We start from the raw sequence: 12,465 nt of genomic DNA on the forward strand, positions 1-12,465 counted from the left end.
ACAATCTTTCACCCAGTGGTTTTAGCATTCTGATGATTCTTGCCTGAATCATTTATTAATACAGTGGTTGCAAAATAGGGATTTTTTTCCTTCTATCATTCCCTCTATATTTATGTGTTGGTATTCTTCTGTAAAGAGCTTATCTCTCTCCCCCTCCCCCCTTAAAAAGATTAGTATCAGTGCAGACTCATGGATTTCTGTATTTGATGTATTATAACCTGTGCCTACCATTATCTATATTAATGCTCAAATTGTCCCACATATGGCCAGTAGGAGCCCCAATTTAGTTTAACTTTTAAATTTTTTCCGTTGTTCAAGTTATACATTATCATTAGACTAAACTTGGAAAAGACCAAAAAGAAGTTCTAAACACCAGCTGAAGATTGCCATTTAAAATTGAGCGTTTTTGTTTTACTCTTTTCTCTCTCTGTGTGTATGTGTGTGTGTGTGCATCTTAAAGATTTTATTTATTTATTTTTTTTCCCCAAAGCCCCAGTAGATAGTTGTATGTCATAGATGCACATCCTTCTAGTTGCTGTATGTGGGACGCCGCCTCAGCATGGCCAGAGAAGCGGTGCGTCGGTGCGCGCCCGGGATCCGAACCCAGGCCACCAGCAGTGGAGCACACGCACTTAACCACTAAGCCACGGGGCCAGCCCCTGTGCATCTTAGAATATATAAATATAATCTTGTAATTTTTCCCCTATGGTTTAAATTGTCTGTTTACTTGTCAGCCTCCCCAACTACATAAATGCCCAGAGGATGGACTGTGGCCCATTCACCACTGTACCCAGCTAGTGTTTGGAACAGAACAGATGTTCTGTAAACTATGAGATGAGCAATCATTCACAGCATCTAAACACTTTTATATCTTGACTTTTTTCTATTATTGCATACATATTTTTTACAGAATTAAGGGCTTTGAGCTGAGGGGAGTGAAACACTCAAAGTACTGTTTGCTAAGAATTAGTTTGCCACTGAGGAGCAGTAGATGGAAGGGGCACAAACTGGGCAGAGCCGTAGTTCCAATGTGAAGAGCCACGAGTTCCTACTGGAGACAGAATAGTTGGGAACACACAGGCAGAGGTAGGTCACAGAACTCTTGGCCACTGCTATTGCAGCTAGCTGCAACCCCAGAAATTACTCTACCACTGGACCCTAGAAATTACTCCACCACTTCAATACCTGAAAAGCAAAATGATGCTAAGTGGGATAGGGAGCTCTCCAAAAGGGAGTTGTGCTACCTCAGACCATTGTAACATCAGAAAATTCTCTGCTCTCCATCACGTACCCTCCTCCAAACACAAACCTGATTCATCAGGAGGGGCACATGCTTGGACCAGAATGTTAGCTCTTCCTCATGAGTCCACCAGCCAAGGTGGCAGATATCCCCAGGGGAATATGAGCTCAAGGGAGGAAAAAATCTAGACAACTTAGGAAAGATATCGTTATAAGATAAAGACAACAAATTGAACAGCCTATAATAGACAAGGCATATTGGCAGGCCAAGGAGTTAAAATCAACATATTAAACATCCTCAAAAAGAAAAAGGAGGATTTATGAAAATATAAGGAAAACCAAGAAATCATCAAGGATGTTTTGTTTCTACTAATGTTAGACTAGCTTGTTTCAGACCAATCCTCCTGTGAATAACAAATAGAAAAGCTGATCAAAATATAAAATGTGTGTGAAGGTATCAGAGACCTACCAAAGCAGCAAGTTATCAATTAGCTTTTGCAGTTAGCTGTTATTATATAACAAAGTCACCCCAAAACTTAGTTGCTTAAAATAATGATAAGCATTTTATTATGGCTCACAAATCCATGGGTCAATTGGATATTTCTGCTGATCCAAGCCAGGCTCAGCTGATGTGTCTGCAGTGAGCTGATGGGTTGGCTAGTGGTTGGCTGGTCTAAGATGGGCCCAGATGAGACAACCCCTCTCTGCTCCGTGTGGTATTGCATATTCCAGCAGAGTAGCGTGGGTTTGTTATCATGGTAAGGATCTGAGACAGAATGGAAGCATGCAAGCCTTCTGAGGCCTAGTTCCAGAAATACTACAATATTGCTTCTGCTGTCTTCTATTGGCTAAAGCAAGCTATAGGATCACACAAGATTCAAGGGATGGGGACATAGACTTCACTTCTTTTCTTTTTTTTGTGAGGAAGATCAGCCCTGAGGTAACATCCATGCTAATCCTCCTCTTTTTGCTGAGGAAGACCGGCTCTGAGCTAACATCTATTGCCAATCCTCCTCCTTTTTTTCCCCAAAGCCCCAGTAGATAGTTGTATGTCATAGTTGCACATCCTCCTAGTTGCTGTATGTGGGACGCGGCCTCAGCATGGCCAGAGAAGCGGTGCCTGGGTGCGCCCGGGATGCGAACCTGGGCTGCCAGTAGCGGAGCGCGCGCACTTAACCGCTAAGCTGTGGGGCCGGCCCAGACTTCACTTCTTGATGGGAGGAGTTGCAAATTCACATTGCAAAAGTTGTGGGTGAAGAATTGTAGCCATTTTGCAATTGATCTGCCACAGAGGTCAAGATCCCAGAGTGAAGAGAAGCTCAGAGAAGTAAGCCCAACGTTTGGTGGTGTTTACATCAGCAAGACATTTGCCAGTTCAAAAGAAGCTGCTGCGAGGAGGGGAAGCTCAGAACAGCTTTCAGAATTCCAGGACTGGGGGGATGAAACTTGGAGTTCAAGGCCCACCAAAGCATCCTGAAAAACAGCCCAGGCATTAAGTTAGGACCCGGGAGGGGTTGTAGTCCAGGAAGAAAGATAAACATGAAATGTACCAACTGCCACAAAGACTACAGTCCAATCAAATCAGCTCAAACCCTGGTTGGTCTAAGGCAGTGGTTCTCAAAGTATAATCTTCAGACCCCTGAGGAGTCAGAGAGGTCAAAACTATCTTCAAATAATACTGAGATGTGATTTTTTTTTTTTTTAGCATATTAATGTCTACACTGATAGTGTAAGAGCAATGGATTAAGCAAAGGATAAAAGCAAAAGATTAAGCTGCTGGCCCTTTGGAGTTAATCAAGGCAGTGGCATCAAACCATATTAATAATCATTGCTTTCTTCACCACCACACATTCAAAGTTAAAAAAAAGATTTCACTTAAGACTGTCCTTAAGGAAGCAGGAAAAAATCATTAATTTTCGACTCTTAAGTACACATCTTTTTATTTATTTATTTATTTATTTATACAATTTTTTTTTTAAGGAGCTTTTATTTATTTATTTATTTGTGAGGAAGATCAGCCCTGAGCTAACATCCATGCTAATCCTCCTCTTTTTGCTGAGGAAGACTGGCTCTGAGCTAACATCTATTGCCAATCCTCCTCCTTTTTTTTTTTTCCCCCAAAGCCCCAGTAGATAGTTGTGTGTCATAGTTGCACATCCTTCTAGTTGCTGTATGTGGGACGCGGCCTCAGCATGGCCAGAGAAGCAGTGCGTTGCTGTGCGCCCGGGATCTGAACCTGGGCCACCAGTAGCAGAGCGCGCACACTTAACCGTTAAGCCACAGGGCCAGCCCGTACGCATCTTTTTAATATTTTGTGTGATGAAAAGTGAAGTATGCCTAAAACCCTTCTGCTGTTTATGAAAGTATGATGGTTATCCAAGGAAAAGAGCTGTGCAGTTGTTTGAGTTGCGAGCTGAAGTAGCCTCTTCTTTCATGGAACACCGCTTTGACTTGAAAGAACAACTGAGAGACAAACTGGTTATCCAGACTCAGGAATTTGGAAGACGTTTTCTCCAAAATGAACAAGGTTATTCTGTCACTTCAAGGAAAAACAACTGACTGTATTTGTTGTCAATGATATTTTAAAACAGTATTGTTATCAAAGAGATCTGTTTGGAACCAAATGTGTTGTCAATAATACAGCCTATAAGGTTGTAAATCCAGAGACCATGAATTTGGATAAGAATCCAGAGTCAGTTAATAGTCTAGATGGAAGAAAAATTTCTGTGAAATCTGAACCTTCTAATCCTTCAGAAAGGGCAAATGAAAGATTAATTTGTCACGGGGATTGTGTTAAGGCTATTTCTGAAAGGCTGTAATCAAAAGAATAGGTTTCCCCCTTTCACAAGGAGTTGGGAAATGTGGACAAGAGTATTCCCTGTCCAAGGAAGAGACAGAGAAAATGAAGTAAGAAGCAACAGTGAGTAAAAGGTATACAGGCCTGGTGTTCATCTTGGGAAAGCTGTCTGCCTCATATTTTGGCTGCTCCTCTTCCTAGTCAGTTTGATTTGGAGGTCTCCAATGTATGTACAGGACCAGATGTCGGGTAGAGCCTTCTTTAGTTGTGAGATGTGAACCCCTCTGGGTAGTAAGGAGGACCTGGTATCATCCCTTCCAAGAAAATTCAGGGAGTAAGAAAATTGGAAAACATTAGTTTGGAGAGTCATAGTCAGACATTTAAGGAAACTGGAAGATTTTAGGATCCACTGCAGTTTATAGGTATATAAAACAACTTAAAGATAATTAATAGGACTAAAATTTAATATCTACAAAGGTACAAACATATTTTCTCTCTCCATGATTACCCTCATTTATCAGGGATAATTATAGTGAATATCTATGTCTATGTATATCTTTCTCAAATATGACATTCCATTCAAAGCCTTGGTAATATAGCCAATATTTTCAATTGTGTCCTATTATAAGGAGAGTAGATTCTCATTGAATTTATGTAAATACATATATTGTCATGAAAAGAATACTTCAGAGCTTCTGAATTCTGGAGGGATCAGCTAAGGAGAAAAGATAACTACGTTAACCCTTGTTGTGAAGATACATTTTCTCAAAGGAGAGGCGAAAAGGGGGTTCTTTAAATCTAGTTCAGTGTGGTGATCTTAAAGTTATCATACACCTGCATTTTAGAGTATTTGTCAGGATCTTTCTCATGAATTTCTCCAAAGATAAAACATATTTGTAAAAGCAGCAGAGTAAAACAAAAACTGTCTGTAAACGACAAAAGACTTAAAAATAGCAATAAAAAATAGCAATTGTTTAAGACCTGATTAGACGAGTAAATTTAGTCATTTCTGTGCAAATATAGAAGGTTACATAGCTTTTTTCCCAAAGATTTCTGTAAAGAGCCTTAGCTCTTCTTAATAGAAAAGACTCAGCTTTTAACATAAAGCACAGGAAATAATTTTGAAAAATGCAAAAAGGTAAGAAACAAAACCTTTCTTTTTTTTTTTTTTTGTGAGGAAGATCAGCCCTGAGCTAACATCCATGCTAATCCTCCTCTTTTTGCTGTGGAAGACCAGCCCTGAGCTAACATCTATTGCCAATCCTCCTCCTTTTTTTCCCCAAAGCCCCAGTAGATAGTTGTATGTCATAGTTGCACATCCTGCTAGTTGCTGTATGTGGGACGCGGCCTCAGCATGGCCTGACAAGCGGTGCATCGGTGCGCGCCCGGGATCTGAACCCGGGCCGCCAGTAGCGGAGCGCACACACTTAACCAGTAGGCCACGGGGCCGGCCCAAAACCTTTCAATCTTTAAAACAGTCAACCAAGAACTCAAGCAAACTTTGTCCTTTCAGCATATGAAAGAAAGCTAAGTTCTAGTTTTATATAAGTATACTATTTGTATTAAAACTTATGTTAAAATCTTTACAGCAATTTTATTTAATCTTATCCAGTTTTATCACATATAAAAGTTGTTCCCCAACATTTCTGTTTCACAAACCTTTCACAACTTTGTTTTTCCTCAACAAAAATATACCTCCACACTTCATACGTTTTTTAACCAAAAAGGCACATCCTACTTTCTTTTCGTATAGAGATATTCCCCTTATTATTTTGTAGTAGCTTTTATCACATATATTAATTAGAATTCTTAACCATTAGAATCCTTGGTTCCTAGTGAAAACTAAGAAGTAAGCAAATATGAACTAGTAAATTTATAAATACATTTCATAATTTTTAGAAGCATATAACCCTTTAAGTAATGCAATCTTTCAATGTGACACAGGGCATGGTTACTAACAGACCCAAATTTATCTTTAGTTTCTTTGTTAAGGAAGCCAAAAATGGGTAAACTTATCTAGAAATGATTTAGACATTCAATGAGTTCCCATCATTTAATTTAACCTAGTAAACTTTAAGGTTTCAGGTTACCTAAAAAGATTTGGGGATGTGATTTAAAAGTTTCACCTAGAACTTTTGTCCTATTTACATCCACTTAATTTACTTGTTTTCAATAATTGTGCTTAGATTTCTTACAATAATTTTACCATACCAAGTTATTTTTCTTGCTGACAAATTTTGTAACAGAGACAACATGAACTTATTTGACTAATAAACCCAGGCAGAATGAAAGATGTACGTCTGCATTACATTCAGCATTGATAACTCTAAAGACATGCCTGTTTTAATTAGACCAACAACCATAAACTAGCTTTTATTTACTAAAATTAATCCTAGATCACATAAACTTGAAAAGCATTTGGGTTACTTTCCATTATATTTTAATTCATATAAGCACTTTATTTTTAATCCAATTAAATAGAGTTCTTTTACAAATCAATTTTAGCAATACCATCTAGAGGTAGAAAAATATCACATCTTTATGACATACATACATAGACATGCATAACATACAGAAAGACACAGACAAAGGTCTCGCAGCATTCATTTGAAAAATTTTAGCCTTGTCTCAGGTACAAAACAAAAGAATAATTGGATCCAAATTGTATTTTTGGCAGTTAGACTAAGTTAAGTTTACTTGTTCCATCTGAACAATGGAAGATGGCCAAAGTCTTTTACTTAAGATTTTTATTTGCATGTTGTAAGGATCCTCTTAGAGCTATGTTTAGAGTCATTTTGTCTTTTAGAAACTTCTGCATACCAATCAAAGAATGCATTCCTATTGTCTCCCAAGAGACAATTCTCTCTTTTAAGGGTGCCCCTTATAGTGAATTTATTTAAAACAAAGTTTCCCCAGAATGGCCATTGCAATTCCAAATTATCCTAAAGTTCGCCCATTTCCAGAAAGACACAAGATCCTGGCCCATAAGCCAGGTGGAAGCTGTCTTCCCTTTGGATTCTAAAAACCTCTTGACTATGAGGGACCCTGTTTTCCAATAGTTGTTCCAAAACACTGGGAAACATGTTTTTCCCCCTTTTGAACAGAATGGATGACTTAACAAAAAGCTTCAATGAACAGACAGATAGAAACAGAAAGTAAGTTTTCTCCTAGGAGTTTTGGAGTATATTTGTCTAGTATCAAAAGTCTAGGGTAACTGCTATTTAAATTTTTCTTTCTAGTTGTTCATTTGCTCCAGTCAACTTAGAAGTAGTAATTAAGGATTTAGCATTTGGATCAAAGGGGCAGGTTTTAAGATATTTGGAGGAGGAGAAAGTGAGGAGAGGTTTGAAGAGAAAGGGAAATTCAGTGAGAGAATTAGAATGAGGAAACTGAGGGTATAGAGGAGGTGCAAGCCATGCGGGAGGGAAGGAGGAAGATGGTACCAGAGGAGGATGGCTGCCATGCCTCCAGAGACAAAGAAGACAGGGGAGGGGAAAGAGAGGCCTCTGAGGCCGTTTGTCTTTCTTCAATTGTTTGTTTGCCTTGTTAATTTAAAAATTGTATTTTGCAGAGAGGTAATTTTAGACTTCTGATAACGTTTGGAAGCCTCAAAATTACCAATCAAAATAGGTTTCCCAGGACAGACGGAACTGTTTGGTGGTTACCAGGGGCAAGGGGGGTGGGGGGTGGGCACAAGGGGTGAAGGGATGCATTTATATGGTGACTGACAAACAATAATGTACAACAAAAATTTCACAATAAAGAAAACAACAACAAAAAATAGGCGTCCCATTCAGTTTCGACAATTTTATTTTATTTTATTTATTTATTTTTTTCGTGAGGAAGATCAGCCCTGAGCTAACATCCGTGCTAATCCTCCTCTTTTTTAATGCTGAGGAAGACCGGCCCTGAGCTAACATCTATTGCCAATCCTCCTCCTTTTTTTTCCCCAAAGCCCCAATAGATAGTTGTGTGTCATAGCTGCACATCCTTCTAGTTGCTGTATGTGGGACTCGGCCTCAGCATGGCCGGAGAAGCGGTGTGTGCGCCCAGGGATCTGAGCCCCAGGCCGCCAGCAGCGGAGCGCGCACACTTAACCACTAAGCCACGCGGCCGGCCCTTTTTTTTTTTTTTTTTTTTGTGAGGAGAGTTTCCACAATTTTAGAGCCATGGCTGTCCAATTCAGTTTTAAGAAAAGTAAGTTTGGGGAGTTCGAAAGTTCCCCATAATGGTCATTGGTGTACTAAATTACTTTTGGCTAAGTAGATCCAATTAGTTAGAAATGCATATGAGGAAGGACGGCAGTTTTTTGAACGTAGGCCAGAATCCTTGGAGGGAGGACGCCCTCAGAGCATTTAGGTGACTGAGATCCCATTTCTCAGGGTGTTTTTTTGTTTTTTGTTTTGTTTTGTTTTGTTTTGTTCAGAGCAAAGGAAAAAAATCCTAAACAGCGCAGTTCCAATAGGGCAGCCCAGTTCCAAAGGAATCAGACCAACTCCCGACTCCATTTTAAATGAGGTTTCTGTTTATTAATTTTCACAATAGAAAACCCTGAAGACTCCATCAAAAAACTGTTAGAAGTGATAAAGGAATTCAGTAACGTTGCAGGATACAAATCAACAACTCAAAAATCAGTTGCATTTCTATACAGTAACAACAATCTGAAAAAAATTTTTTTTTTTCCCCTGCAAAAAGTTTTATTGTCTCTATTTGGTTCATGGCTTGGGAGAGGGCTCCACGGTGGTTAAACAGCTGCCTAGTGGCTGCAGGGAGAGGCTCAGGCAGAAGCCCTGATTCCAGGGAGAGGCAGAGGAACCCCTCAAAGGCTGCTGGGCTCCAGAGGCTCCTAGTCGTGCTTGCTGGAGAGCCTGTGGAAGAGATACTTGCCGAGCCCAGCCTGGGGCTGGCCAGCCTGTGGAAGTTAGTCAGCTGGTCGCCCATCTTCTTGATGACTTTCGCCTCCTGCTCTAGTAAGTGGCTCCCCAGCAAGTCACAGAGATGGGGTCTCTGTGATGCTGGCAGAACCCAGGGCATGCGAATCCAGAAGGGCCACTTCAGGTTCTTCTCCAGGGCAATGGGCGGCTTCCAGGGAGTTCAAGGTATTACCCCACTCATCTTGGGGTGGCTTCTGCACGTCCTGGAAGAGGGTGCAACTGCTGTGCTGGTTTTGCATCTTCAAGCAATGCTCGGTGCCCTCACGCTTCTCCTCTGCCAACTGCTAGGAGTGGCCCACGCCCTCCAGAGCCACATCGCTGTGCTCCAACTTAAAGCCCAAAAAGAGGTAGGTGTAGGTGGCCCGCAGATGCAGGATGACTAGGTGGGTGACAGTGGCCTCCAGGTGAGTGGAATAATTCTGGCCAAAACCTGGGAGCTCATGGTTGGTCAGCAATAAGGGGCTAACAACACAAAATGGTGTTGGCTGGTCCCAGAGGCAGAGGATAGCCAAGAAGATGGTCCTAGAAGTTGCGACTGGAGAAGAGGTTGGAGGGTCATCTGAGGCTGGAAGATAGGGAGTCCCTGCGTCTCTTCTGTTCAAATACTGTTGAAGCAAGAGACAGATCTGCAGGACTGTGGATCACCATCTGAAAAAGAAATTAACAAAACAATCCCATTTACAGGAGCATGAAAAAGAGCACGATAGGGGCCGGCCCTGTGGCTTAGCGGTTAAGTGTGCGCGCTCCGCTCCTGGCGACCCGGGTTCGGATCCCAGGCGCGCACCGGTGCACCGCTTCTCCGACCATGCTGAGGCCGCGTCCCACATACAGCAACTAGCAGGATGTGCAGCTACCACATACAACTGTCTACTGGGGCTTTGGGGAGGAAAAAAAAAAAAAAAAGAACACGATACTTAGGAATAAATTTAACCAATGAGGTGAAAGATCTGTACACTGAAAACTATGAAACACTGATGAAAGAAATTGAAGAAGACACAAATAAATGAAAAGATATCCTGTGTTTATGGATTGGAAGAATTAATATTGTTATAATGCCCATACTACCCAAAGCTATCTGGTGGCATTTTTAACAGATAGAGAAAAAAATCCCAAAACTCTTACGGAACCACAAAAGACCCTGAATAGCAAAACAATCTTGAGCAGGAAGAGAAAAGCTGGAGGCATCACACTTCCTGATTTCAAACTATATTACAAAGCTGCAGGGCCGGCCCCGTGGCTTGGTGGTTAAGTGCGCGCGCTCCGATGCTGGTGGCCCGGGTTCGGATCCCGGGCGCGCACCGAGGCACCACTTCTCCGTCCATCCTGAGGCCGAGTCCCACATACAGCAACTAGAAGGATGTGCAGCTATGACATACAACTATCTACTGGGGCTTTGGGGGGAAAAATAAATAAAATCTTTTAAACAAAGCTGTAATAGTTAAAACTATATGGTATTGGCATAAAAACAGACTCATAGATCAGTGGAACAGAAAAGAGAGCTCAGAAATAAACCTACGCATATAGAGTTAACTACTAATTTTCAACACAGGTGTCAAGAATACACAACGAGGAAATTCTCTTCAATAAATAGTGTTGGGGGGGCCGGCGCAGTGGCATAGTGGTTAAGTTCATGTGCTCTGCTTCAGCGGCCTGGGGTTCGTGGGTTTGGATCCTGGGTGCAGACCCACCCACTGCTTGTCAAGCCATGCTGTGGCAGCATCCAAAGTAAGGTAGAGGCCGGCCCCGTGGCTTAGCGGTTAAGTGTGCGCGCTCCGCTCCTGGCGGCCTGGGTTCGGATCCCGGGCGCGCACCGACGCCCTGCTTCTCCGGCCATGCTGAGGCCGCGTCCCACATACAGCAGCTAGAAGGATGTGCAGCTATGACATACAACTATCTACTGGGGCTTTGGGGGGAAAAAATAAATAAATAAAATCTAAAAACAAAAACAAAGTAAGGTAGAGGAAGATGGACACAGATGTTAGCTCAGGGCCAATCTTCCTCAGCAAAAAGAGGAGAACTGGCAACAGATGTTAGCTCAGGGCTAATCTTCCTCACAAAAATAAATAAATAAATTAATGAATGAATAAATAAATAAAATGGTGTTGGGAAAACTGGATATCTACATGCAGAAGAATAAAATTGGACTTCTCTCTTACACCATACACAAAAATCGACTCAAAATGGATTAAAGACCTAAATGTAAGACCTGAAACCATAAACCCCGGAAGCAAACACAGGAGAAAAGCTCCTTGACATTGGCCTTGGCAATGATCTTTTGGATTTGATACCAAAAGCACAGGCAACAAAAGCAAAAATAAGCAAGTGAGACTACATCAAACCAAAAAGTTTCTGCACAGCAAAGGAAACCATCAACAGAATGAAAAAACAGCCTACTGAATGGGAGAAAATATTCTCAAATCATATATTTAATAAGGGGTTAATCTCCAAAATATATAAAGAATTCTTACAACTCAATAGCAAAACAACAAATAGCCCAATTTTAAAATGGGCAAAGGACCTGAATAGATATTTTTCTAAAGAAGACATACAGATGGCCAACAGATATATAAAAAGATGCTTGACATCTTTATTCATCAGGGAAATGCAAATCAAAATCACAATGAGACATCACCTCACACCTCTTAGGTGTCTGTTATCAAAAAGAAATAACAAATGTTGGTGAGGATGTGGCGAAAAGGGAACCCTTGTGCACTGTTGGTGGAAATGTAAATTGGTACAGCCATTATGGAAAACAGTATGGAAGTTCCTCGAAAAATTAAAAATAGAACTACTGTATGATCATTTCTCCAAAGAAGATATACAGATAGCCAACAGACACATGAAAAGATGTTCAAAATCATTAACTATCAGGGAAATACAAATCAAAACTACAATGAGATATCACCTCATGCCCGTCAGAATGGCTATAATTAACAAGACAGGAAACAACATGTGTTGGAGAGGATGTGGAGAGAAGGGAACTCTCATATACTGCTGGTGGGAGTGCAAACTGGTGCAGCCACTATGGAAAACAGTATGGAGATTCCTCAAAAAATCAAGGATAGAACTACCATATGATTCAGCTATTCCACTGCTGGGTATTTATCCAAAGAACTTGAAAACACCAATGCGTAAAGATACATGCACCCCTGTGTTCATTGCAGCGTTATTCACAATAGCCAAGACTTGGAAGCAACCTAAGTGCCCATCAAGGGACGAATGGATAAAGAAGATGTGGTATATATACACAATGGAATACTACTCAGTCATAAGAAACGATGAAATCCAGCCATTTGTGACAACATGGATGGACATTGAGGGTATTATGCTAAGTGAAATAAGTCAGAGGGAGAAGGTCAAATACCATATGATTTCCTTCATTAAGTAGTGGATAATAACAACAATAAACAAACACATAGAGACAGAGATTGGATTGGTGGTTACCAGAGGGGAAGGGGGGAGGGAGGAGGGCAAAAGGGATAATTCGGCACATGT

Source organism: Ceratotherium simum, chromosome 7, assembly GCF_057802395.1.
Source record: "Ceratotherium simum simum isolate JZ-2026a chromosome 7, ASM5780239v1, whole genome shotgun sequence".
Classification (NCBI taxonomy): Eukaryota; Metazoa; Chordata; class Mammalia; order Perissodactyla; family Rhinocerotidae; genus Ceratotherium; species Ceratotherium simum.